The 12,479-nt window shown below is 41.7% G+C and overlaps 1 protein-coding gene across 1 annotated transcript in view; it reads left to right on the forward strand.

Annotated features, from left to right (window-relative positions):
- Positions 1–12,479, forward strand: part of LOC138098006 (uncharacterized) — a 240,996-nt gene that overhangs the window by 27,312 nt on the left and 201,205 nt on the right. The window lies entirely within an intron of this gene.

A 12,479-nucleotide genomic window follows, 5' to 3' on the forward strand; every position in this document is an offset into this window, starting at 1 on the left:
GAGTCACATTTCAAGCTGAAATTGGGGAGGTGGGGGGGGGGGTGGTTCTAGAAGGAGAGAGAGCTTCTCTGGTGGCTCAGAGATAAAGAATTTGCTTGCAATGCAGGAGCCACAGGAGACATGGGTTCAATCCCTGGGCTGGGAAGATCCCCTGGAGGAGGGCATGGCAACCCACTCCAGTATCCTTACCCGGAGAATCCCATGGACAGAGGAGCCTGGTGGGCTACAGTCCGTGGATGGCAAAGAGTCGGGCACTACTGAAGCGACTTAGCACGCACATGCAGAAAGAGTGAATGTGCGTGAGAGCCCACTAGCAGAATCTATCAGAATCTACACCAGGTGTGTTTTATGATTGTCCTCTTTTGGTAGATGAGAAAATCAAAGTCGTAACTAAAGTAAGACAGAGGATACACGGTAGCGTGAGCGATCTAAACCGAGCCCTGTTTGACTGCAGCTCACATGCCTCGCGGACTCTTACAGAGCCTCTCTCTTCTTTATTGGAGATGTCATGGCTTAGAGGGAGGCCCTATCCGGGTTCGTCTAGACACGTCGCTAACATATTCAGAAGAGAGACTCTAGAGCTGGGTCTGACAGTCAAGATCAGCAGCCTCCTAGTCTGGCAGAGAAAATGCAGGCAAGGATGGTCAACAGTCAGGAATGAGAAGGGAAGCTTCATCTGGCATCTTATTCATCTACAGACTCTGAAGATAAACTTCTACAGACCAGAGGCATTTTTAATTTAATATTTAAAAAATATTTATTTACTTATTTGGCTGCATTGGGTCTTAGGTGCAGTATCTTTTGTTGCGGCGGGCACTCAGGCTTTCTAGTTGTGGCATGAGGGCTTGGAAGTTGTGGCCTGTGAGCTTAGTTGCCCACCCAGGGATTGAAACTGCATCTCTTGCATTGGAAGGCAGCTTGTTACCCACTGGACCACCAGTTTAGTTCAGTTCAGTTCAGTCGTTCAGTTGCGTCCGACTCTTTGCAACCCCGTGGACCGCAGCATGCCAGGCCTCCCTGTCCATCACCAACTCCCAGAGTTTACCCAGACTCATGTCCATGTGATGCCATCCAACCATCTCATCCTCTGTCATCCCCTTCTCCTCCCGCCCTCAATCTTTAACCAGCCTCAGGGTCTTTTCCAGTGAGTCAGCTCTTCACATCAGGTGGCCAAAGTATTGGAGTTTCAGCTTCAACATCAGTCCTTCCAATGAACACTCAGGACTAATCTCCTTTCGGATGGACTGCTTGGATCTCCTTGCAGTCCAAGGGACTTTCAAGTGTCTTCTCTAACACCACAGTTCAAAAGCATCAATTCTTTGGTGCTCAGCTTTCTTTATAGTCCAACTCTCACATCCATACATGACTACTGGAAAAACTGTAGCCTTGACTAGACAGACTTTTGTTGGAAAAGTAATGTCTCTGCTTTTTAATATGCTGTCTAGGTTGGTTATAACTTTCCTTCCAAGGAGTAAGTGTCTTTTAATTTCATGGCTTCAGTCACCATCTGCAGTGATTTTGGAGCCTAAAAAAATAAAGTCTGACACTGTTTCCACTGTTCCCCCATCTATTTCCCATGAAGTGATGGGACCAGATGCCATGATCTTCGTTTTCTGAATGTTTGAGCTTTAAGCCAACTTTTTCACTCTCCTCTTTCACTTTCATCAAGAGGCTCTTTAGTTCTTCACTTTCTTCCCTAAGGGTGGTGTCATCTGCATATCTGAGGCTATTGATATTTCTCCTGGCAATCTTGATTCCAGCTTGTGCTTCATCCAGCCCACCAGGGAAGTCCCCTAAAGGCATTTTTTTTAGATTTGTGGTTCCCTTGATGGGAAATTAGTCTTTCGGAGCTAGAAGGGATTCCCAAATGGCTCAGTGGTAAAGAATCTGCCTGCCAAAGCAGGAGATGCACATTTGATCCCTGGGTCAAGAAGATCTCCTGGAGTAGGAACTGGCAACCCACTCCAGGATGCTTGCTTGGAAAATCCCATGGACAGAGGAGCCTGGTGGATTACAGTTCACGGGGTTGCAATGAGTTGGACATGAGTGAGCACGCACGCACACACACATATGGAGCTAGGATGTTGCACAGCTGGGTCTTGAGAAAAATGTGTGCCCAGCACCCAGATGGAGGCTTTCTTTATAAACTTCTATTCAGCAGAGGTGTTCTGATTTCATCAAGGGGAATTCCTATCATCTGTGGGCTCAGGAGCCTGGATATTTTGAGGTAGAGTACCATGTGATGACTTGGCTGTTGGGAGCTCAATAAAATGAATCATGGAGAATAATTACAGTTGTGGAAGATCAGGGGTTGGTGAGAGAGGGTAAGTTGAGGTCTGTGGCAAGGGTGACATCGGCATAAAAGTAACTACAGGCAAGTGATCTGCAGTAGAAATATATTGTGAGTCACGGATACCATTTTACATTTTCTAACAGCATTCACTAATGTAATTTAAAAAAAAAACAAGTGAATAGACTTTAACAATACATTTTATTTCAACCAGTACCTACAAATATTATTTCAAATAATATATACATTCAAATATTGTTTATACAAATATTATAAACCATGTAAAACTTAAAGCTATATTTTACCATTTGGGGGTATGAAGTCTTTGAAATCTGTGTATGTATCTGTACTGATAGCAAGTCTTAATGTGGCCCGGCCTCATTTCAGGTGTGTGATCAGCATATGTGGCTGGTAGCTGTGATAATGAGCAATGCAATGAAACCCAGTTAGAGCTGTAAGTCCAGCCGCTCAAGTTCGCGTGGGAGAATTTGAGGAAATCTTAGAGAATCTGAACTCCCCAGCCTCCAAAAACACTACATAACCAATATTGACCAACAATACAATACTTCCAACACTGTCTCAGCTGTTCTTGTCATTTCTAATATCATTTCTCTGATGTAAATAATAGTTTGGATATAAAGAGTATTCCTGGAGATAGATTAAGTTCTCCTATGAACCAGAAATTAGTAAATGGAGAGGGAGAGCATTTTGTAACTTAAAATGAGATGAGAGTAGAAGGAGCTTCAGATAGAAAAGCCAGGAATGATTTATTATCCTGACAAAACCAGCCAGACATGGACATAGGTCAGGGTCACACCACCTCCATTCTGGAGCATAATCAACGTGAAAAAATTGATCTGATGCATCTCTACCCAAATCCACCCTGCTCACCTGCCTTTGAAAGAGCCTCCAAAAAAAATTCAATTGAAAATGAGATGTGCAGCTTTATGGTCTGTGAACAAGGAAGAATATTTGAAATACTTGAATTTAGAAACTGCTAGGTATCATCGCACAGAATGTTTCTTGTTAATACAATATAAAAGAACATTTATATCATTTGCCAATGCGATGACTTAAGTAAAATAGTAGCTATGTGTTTTCCCCACAAGATTATTACAACGAGCACAAAATTCTCATCCTATAATATCAGATACTGATACATTTCCATGTTTTGCTCTTCTTAAAAAACAAAAGCAATAGTAAATAATGGCAGCATACCAATACTACTTTACTTATCCAAATTATCTCATAGAAATGTAGAATAGTTAGATAGATAATGATTTAAATTATGAAGGAAATGTCTAATAGAGAGATTTTCTATCCATAAACTTTGGATCAAAAAGAATTCAGGGACTTCTTTGGCAGTCCAGTGTTAAGACTGTACTCCCACTGCTGGGGGCACATGGGTTCGATCCCTAGTTGGGGAACAAAGATCCCACATGCCATACAGTGTGGCAAAAAAAAAAAAAAGACTTCAAACTTGTGAGAGATTGAGCTGCATGTGTGTGTTCAGTCATGTCTAAGTCTTTGTGACCCCATGGACTGTAGCCCACCAGGCTCCTGTATCCATGGGATTTTTCAGGCAAGAATACTGGAGTGGGTTGCGTTTCCTCCTCCAGGGGATCTTCCTGACCCAGGGATCTGTCTCTCTTGTGTCTCTTGCATTGGCAGGCGGATTCTTTATCAACTGCGCCACCTGGGAATATAGGAGAAAGGTGATTTAAGTAAATACACACTGATCTCTAAGAACAAGCAAAATGGAGAGTACTGAGTGGTCTGATTCGACGATCACTTGGAGGGTACCCTCCAATTTCCCCTGAACACTCTGATGCTGAAGCATCTTTAGGAGCTTATTCATCTAAAGGGTCTCGAGGGAGAAGGGCAGTGAGCTGAGGAGATGATGCTGTGCGTTGGTGTGAAGGAGAAAAAGCGGACCAAAACCCTCATCCTGCCTGCAGCTGCCTCTGCTCCCCGTTTCTGAAGGAGTCTTCCCAGCTCTGTTCATGACCTTCCTCCCATTCTTACTGCCTTTAATTTGTAAGTGGATGCTTGGAGAAAACATTCAGACACTTCTTTCATAAATTTCTGGAGGAATAACACACATCTGATCATTTTTAACCACATGTCCTATGCTCTGTCTCACCTGGAAACCACACGCTTTGTGTGTGTAAGCCACTTCTCTGATTTCGGCTCATCCACTTCACTCACTGCCAGCCATGGCCTGGCCTGGTGATGGTTAACCTGATGAGGAAGCAAAATTCAGAATGACAGCCCTTGAGAAGGGAGAGTGGCAGAGAACCCACTGCTGTGTAGAATTTCAGAAGACAGAGGAGTTGGCTTAGGTTCTAAACATAACAAGGGCTTGAGGGTTGGGTAGGTCGAAAGGCATACTCAATAATCTAAATCTATACCATGGTGTCACTAAGAAGCAGTGAATGACTGAATTCTAAAGGACCATAAAATGAAACCTGCCATAAATGTGAGAAGGAGCCAGGGAAAGACTTTCTTAAGTAAGAAGAAATAAGAAGTAATTATAGAAATGCATAGTAAAACAGTTCAAATGATGGTGAGTGATTTAACTGCACTTGGGAAGTTTGTTCCTTTCCATCTCTAATTACCACTGAGGTCACTTCAAGTGTCCTTTTCATCCTTGCTTCACTCACCCAAGGTCCTCGGGGAGTGCATTTGATGGATCAAGCTCAGGTCACTCGCCAGGCCCCTGGCTTTGCTGCAGGTCGGGGAAGTAGGTTCTGTCAGCCCTTCCTGGCTTCTGTCGTTGGAGACAGGAATCTGGAGTTACTGAACCAGCAAGACTCTACTCACTGGGAGCTAGGAAATTGTGATGCTATTAGAGAGAGGAAATGGATGCAGGACAGCCGAACAAGCCAACCAGACTCCCATCAGATAAGCGTCCCTACGGTTCCTCAGTCTTGGATTATTTCCTGATCATATCTATTGGCCACAACATCAGTACAGTTAAAACATGGGAGTGGTATATGTGTGATTAGTGGGGTATAAATTTACATACTATTTTTCCTGCACATGTGTGTGTGTGTATATACATATATATATGTATATGTGTATATATACATATATGTGTGTGTGTATATACACATATATATGTGTGTGTGTGTGTGTGTATACATATATATGTGTGTGTGTGTGTGTGTGTATATATATATATATATCGCTTCACTCGGGTACAACTCTTTGCAGTGCTATGGACTATAGCCCGCCAGGCTCCTCTGTTCATGGGATTCTCCAGGCAAGAATACTAGAGTGGGTTGTCATGCCCTCCTTCAGGGTATCTTCCCCACCCAGTGATTGAACCTGTGTCTCTCACACTGGCAGGCAGATTCTTTACCACTGAGCCATGGGGCGGCGGGGGGGGGGGGGGGGCATATATATAGACATATATATACCAAAATACTTTACGTATTTTTCCATTTCCTCTTCCTCACTTACTGAAAAGCATATTGATCAAGTATCTATTTGCCAAGTGCTAAGCTAAATAACAGAGATGCAAAGGTGAACTCAACAGACATGAACGTTCTCTATGTCATGAAATGTGTTACATAAGCAAAGTCACATTGAGGGCAACTCTTGAGATTTTAGTTGAGCCATCTGGATTAACCTGGCACTCTCAAACAAGCGGTAGTTTCTCATACAAGATTTTTACATTGATTTCAAGATGGTTTAAATCTAATAATCCATTACATTGATTGCTTTCATATTGAAGTATACCACAGTGAGATGAAAAATATTACTACTGAATGAACCCTTCAGTACAGTATATGAGTCATCATAGAGGCAGGGCGAACAGATAATTATTAAATGAATGAAGGCACAATCAGAAATACTCAGTTCAGTTCAGTTGCTCAGTCGTGTCCAACTCTTTGCAGCCCTGTGAACTGCAGCACACCAGGCTTCCCTGTCCATCACCAACTTCTGCAGCTTGTTCAAATCATGTCCATCGAGTCAGTGATGCCATCCAACCATCTCATCCTCTGTCATGCTCTTCTCCTCCTATCTTCAATCTTTCCCAACAGAAACATTAGGGGGCGATTAATGTCTAATATCAGGTCCTTCCTAATTTGAAAGGTAATATTCTAAACTGTGTACATTAATTTATGGACATGTAGGATAAGGGCTTCCTTGGTGGCTCAATGGTAAAGAATCTGCCACCAAGCAGTAAACATGGGTTCGACCCTGGGTTGGGAAGATCCCTGGGTTGGGAAGATCCCTTGGAGAAGGAAACGGCAACCCACTCCAGTATTCTTGCTTGGAAAATTCCGTGGACAGAGAAGCCTGGTGGGCTGCAGTCCCTAGGGTCGCAAGAGTTGGACACAACTTACTGACTAAACAACAGCAACAAGTTAATGTTGCCAGGCTTCAACTAGAAAAAAAAATTAGTTACTTTGATATTAGTTTTGTAGGAGTTTTAAATATGCATAAGAAACAATATATTTATACTTAACCTTTGAATTGTCATTATTACTTAAGTAATGGAAAGATCTTCCTGTTTAGAAGTGCGGTGCCTGGGGACCCGCTTTAACTCTGAGGATTCGAGGTCCGGAGGAGCACAAGGTGCATGAATGCCTTGGGGTCCTGTCGGTTGAGCCCTGCAGCAATTATGTACTCTGCAGCACTCCAGTGGTTTGAAAGTGAAAATGCCTGGTAATTTACCACGAGGGAGGGCCTTAGGGGAAGAAGAATATGGCTCAATTAATTAGTACTTGTTAGCAAACTTCAACTATTACCCTATTTAGATTTTCAAATCACTGATATCTCAAATACCCACAAGATTTGGAAAAGAAATAAGAATAAGCAGTAGAAAAAGATAATTTGTCCAACAGGGCAGCGGCTTTTGAAAACGGTGTGAGCAGCAGATCCACCTTCACAGGTTAGCCTCTCTATAAACGAGAAGAAGAAAATGGTATCAATTTGCCTTTTTTCACTCCATGGTTAAAAACTCATGGGTTTCAGTTCGAGTTTCTGGTTAAGGTGAATACTCGTGATGACCACTTAGGGATTCCTAAGAAAATTTAAGGAAAACTAATTTGAGAGTTATTTGGAGCTTTATTATGGGTGTCGGTTTCCTACTTACTCATTATATCTCCTAAGTGTCTATTGTTGGCATTTAAAAAAATTAATTATTTGTAGTGTTTTTTCAAGGTATTGTTCAAATACTTTGAAAATTATTGTCTTTGTTGTGAAAGCTTTTCAGTCAAATCTCTCATGCGTTCATGGTATGGAAACATTGGCTTCAAACACTATTTACACAAAATATATTAATAATTATTTTTAATAATTTTAGCTCACGTCCCCCCTTATTTTTGTTCTAATTACTTTGACTAAGGTTTCTAAGAGACTATTAAATAATAATGTGGGAAACCTGGGTTCTATTCCTGGGTTGGGAAGATCCCCTGGAGTAGGATATGGCAACCCCCTCCAGTATTCTTGTCTGGAGAATCCCCATGGACCGAGGAGCCTGGCAGGCGGGGGTCACAAAGAGTCAGACACAACTGAGCAGCTAAGCACAAATATTGATACTGGACATTCAAGTCATAGTTTGAGTTTCCTTCATTCGTTTTTTTTTTGGTTTGGGTTTTGTTGTAGTTTTGTTTTGATACTTAGTATAATGAAGACTGATTTAAGATAACAATTTTTATCCTCTCTCTGGTGGCTCAGAGGGTAGAGTCTGCCTGCAATTCAGGATACACAGAAGACACAGTTTTGATCCCTGGGTCAGGAAGACACCCTGGAGAAGGGAATGGCAACCACTTCAGTATTGTTGCCTGGAGAATCCCATGGACAGAGGAGCCTGGAGGGATACGGTCTATAGGGTCACATAGAGTCAGACATGACTGAGTGATGAACACTTTCACTTTTTTCATAATGAAGACTTTGATTTAAGATAATTTTTATCATCTTAAAAAGTAGCTTTGTATCTTTAGTTGCCATTAATTTAAAAAAATGTTTGTAAATTAATCTTATAAAAATAGTATTTGGGTGAATTTAGTAAAGTAGATGGTAAAGAATCTGCCTAGATTTCAGGAGACTCCAGTTCAATTCCTGGGTGGGGAATACCCACTGGAGAAGGATAGGCTACCCACTCCAGTATTCTTGGGCTTCCCTGTTGGCTCAGATGGTAAAGAATTGGCCTACAATGTGGGAAATCTGGGTTCCATCCCTGGGTTGGGAAGATCCCCTGGAGAAGGGAACAGCTACCCACTCTAGTGTTCTGGTCTGGAGAATTCCATGGACAGAGGAGCTTGGCAGGCCACACAGTCCATCCGGTTGCAAAGAGTTGGACATGACTGAGAGACTTTCACTTTCAGTAGGATAGGATATGTTTGAGTTTGATATAGTTCCCACTAATCTGCCTTACAACCTCCTGACGTCTATATTCCTGTTTCATACATATATATAAATTCCTTGATCATTTAAATCTGAAGACTTGGTATTAGATTTTCAAAGTGGGGAAAATATAAAAGCTTCCTTAAGTTTATTTATAAAATTCACGGGAATCAAATTTAATTATAAAGCTCTAGGCTTCATGCTTTTGAAAGGTATAATGCTGAAGAGACTATTCTAGTTTGGAAAATTTTGGTGCACGGCTGTAATCACAGAATGTAATGTGTTTAGTTATTTAGTTTGCATGCAGGCCTTGTGTTTATTTAACTTACAGTATATTGTAGAAAGCATCAAGACTGGTGATAAAAAGCTGAGCTGAAGCAGGTGGATTCACAGGAAAAGGACAAGCATGGAATCAATAAACTTCTCGAGAAATGGATAGATGCAGTCACATCTTCTCCCCCTGGAGGTAATGGGGCCGATTCAAAAGGCAGTGGTTGCCTTGTTGAGTCAAGGCGCTTCCTTGATTCACAGAAATCTCCCCCTGGTGGGCAATTCCATTTTCACTCTTATGAGCCCCCAAGGAGCTGCAGGGGAGCACGCTGGAGAATTCCCAGACCAAAGTTCACATTGGGTGTAATTGAAGTGAAAGCCCTGATTACATTCTGTGCTGCGCTGAGTTAAAGGATAGGAGAACCTGCCGTGTGTGGAAGGGCAAGGCAGGCACATGCGTCTTCCTCCCTCAATTCAGCAAAAAGAGCCCTAACTGAGGCTGATTAGACACATTAAATAGCTAATTTAGGAAGCTGGAAACAAAGAAAGAGTATCGAGAGTGTAAACAAAGCTAGTTTACTAACTTACGAGTTTTATGTATCACACCCGATTGCTTCAGTGTAGAACCATAGATACGTGTATTTATGCAACTGTAGGTTGTTCACATGAATGTCACAAACAGTTAAATATCAGCCACGTTACAGCCTATTGTTATATGTATGTTGCTAGATGCCCTACTTTGAATTTCTCAGTGGGTCTGTTAATTTTCCTGTGAGATGATTTTAGACATATCCAAAAGCGTATTCTGAATGATTAGGGCACTTTTAGGAATTTATCTTATTTAGCAACCTACCTTCTGGTAATATATGAAACCATCTCACTTTATAAAGTCTTGACACTATCCAATGAAGCGCAAGCAGAGGAACAAGTGATAAGCCTGTCGTTTCCAAAGTTCTAGCAGGTTCCGTGTGCCGTACCATCTTAAACTCTGCCTACTCTATTTCAGTTATTGGCTTATCAGGGCAAGAAATAACAACGCAAGGAAGAATTATTTTAATATTTAATAATTGCTGCTGCTCAGTCTATAAGTTGTATCTGACTCTTTGTGACCCCATGGAGTGTAGCCCTTCAGGCTCCTCTGCCAGGCAAGAATACTGGAGTGGGTTGCCATTTCCTTCTCCAGGGATCTTCCTGATCCAGGGATAAAACCTGATTCTCCCATGTCTCTTGTATTGGCAGACACATTCTTTACTGCTGAGCTATGAGGGAAGCTGCTAATACTTAATAATAGTAGGTTCTCATTTGACTCATAAGCTGATTTTTGTTATAGCAAAAAAATGGCCAAATAATATTAAACTATACATAATAAATTATAAATATTACATTATCACTTCATTATCTCATACTTGAGAACATAGTGATTTAATCCTGGACATCCGTCTTCATTTGAAACAAAGATAGATGCAAGAGAGGCAGCCTCCAACACTTCTTGGGGTACCAAATCATCGTTATCTGGTTCTATTTCCCCTCCATGTATTATCACCAAATACACTATAAAATATACATATCCATTTGCTTTTTTTCTTCCACTCACAGACTGTAAGCTCTGTGAGGGGAGAGGGTTTTGAATGTTTGTCTTACTGATATAATCACATAATAAGTACGCAGTAACCCCCTCCAGTATTCTTGCCTGGAGAAGCCCCATGGACAGAAGGGCCTGGGGGGCTACAGTCCATGGGGTCACAAAGAGTCGGACACGACTGAGCGACTAAGCACACACACACACACACACACACACACACACACACACAAATGTACTTTGAATGATTGAATGGATATGAAACATTCTATCAGCATGAAGTGACACTGTAGAACTTAATAATTTGAACAAAACCATCAGTTAGGAACCCAGTTCTGGGACGACTGAGCAAGTTTGGATTCCATTGCCTACTTTTCTGTCTCGGGACTTTGGGAGGCAGAGAATAACCAGGGAGCATCCACTCACCACACGTGCTTCTCGTGTCTTTATGCTTCTTTGTCTTTTTTTCCTCTGATATGCTTCTCCTTCCAGAACAAATTCCTTTCTCCTGTGTTTTTGATATGGCTAATTCCTAATCGCAACTTCTTTTTTAAACAGACGATGTTTTTATTTAGACTGGGATACTGAAAAGAGGTGGGCAGTCATCCTTTGCCTGGGTGGTGGTGGACATGATGATATATTTTTTGTTTTGTAATTTTTGTTTACTTTTCACTTCATACTGGAGTACAGCCAGTGAACAACGGTTTGCTCGTTTCAGGCGGATGGCAAAGCGACTCAACCGTGCATATATACGTGTCCATTCTCCCTTAAACTCCCCTTCCATACAAGCTAAGCAGAGTTCCAGGTGCTATACAGTAGGTCCCTGTTGGTTATCCATCACTTCAAGTAGTAACTTCTCCAGGAAGTCTTTGAACTCTCCAATATGGGTTGGACGCTCCTGTCATACACTCCGACAGAACCCTGTCCTTTACACACTATTAAACCACATTGGATTGAATGCAGACTTCCTTCATACTCAGCTGGGCAAGATCCTCATTTCTCAACAGGCAACAGGGCTGTAAATGGTTTGAGAACCTGCGTGTATGTGTGCTAGGTCACTTTAATTGTGTCTGGCCCTATGGACCATAGCTTGCCAGGCTCCTCTGTCCATGGGATTCTCCAGGCAAGAATACTGGAGTGGGTTGCCATGGCCTCCTCCAGCGGATCTTCCCAATGCAGGGATCGAACCAGCATCACTTATGTCTCCTGCATTGGCAGCTGGGTTCTTTACCCCTGGGGCCACCTGGGAAGCCCATTTGAGAAGCTAGAGACTCAGTTTCTCCAAATTTTTGACTTAAGAATGATTTAGGTTTATTTATTCTCCAGGGACTTGATCCACTTACCACTATTTATTAATGAATCATTTCAATAGACAGAAAATTGGAGTTTTATGTTGAACTGGGGGTGGGGGGGTTTCCAGAGTGTGGGTGCCCGTAGTTGCCTGTTGCTGCCATGGCAAATATCATGAGGAATACAGCACCATTTTCACTTTAACAGGGGTGAATTATTTTGCCAGTATATGAAAGAGTATGCTTAGAGTATCACAGTGCTTTGTGTAAAGGGGGAAAATGCAACAATTACAGTGAATTGAGTAGAATAGCTGTGTTATTGCAGAACATAAGACTTTGATTACACACTGCCAAGATTCATATCAGCCTAGTGGTTGTTGACAGATAAAGTAACAAAAATGAAACCCATTTATTATTTTTTTTCTTTATTGAGACCTCAAGGTAAAGCGGATTTTCAGTTCTTGTAGTTACTACGCTGATAGAACAGAGACTGACAGCAAAAATGTGCCAGTCCAGAAATATAAATTAAGCCTAGGTTCATATCAGGATTCCATTTAGTCTTGGAAAAGGACCTGCTGTTGGGATTAGTTTTGATACTAAAATAAATAGATTGTGCAGTTCCACAGTATACTTGGTCTGTATTAACCCTTTCCTGTGAGCAATACTTTTATTTTTATTTTTTTATTTTTTG

This window comes from Capricornis sumatraensis, chromosome 22 (genome assembly GCF_032405125.1).
Source record: "Capricornis sumatraensis isolate serow.1 chromosome 22, serow.2, whole genome shotgun sequence".
Classification (NCBI taxonomy): Eukaryota; Metazoa; Chordata; class Mammalia; order Artiodactyla; family Bovidae; genus Capricornis; species Capricornis sumatraensis.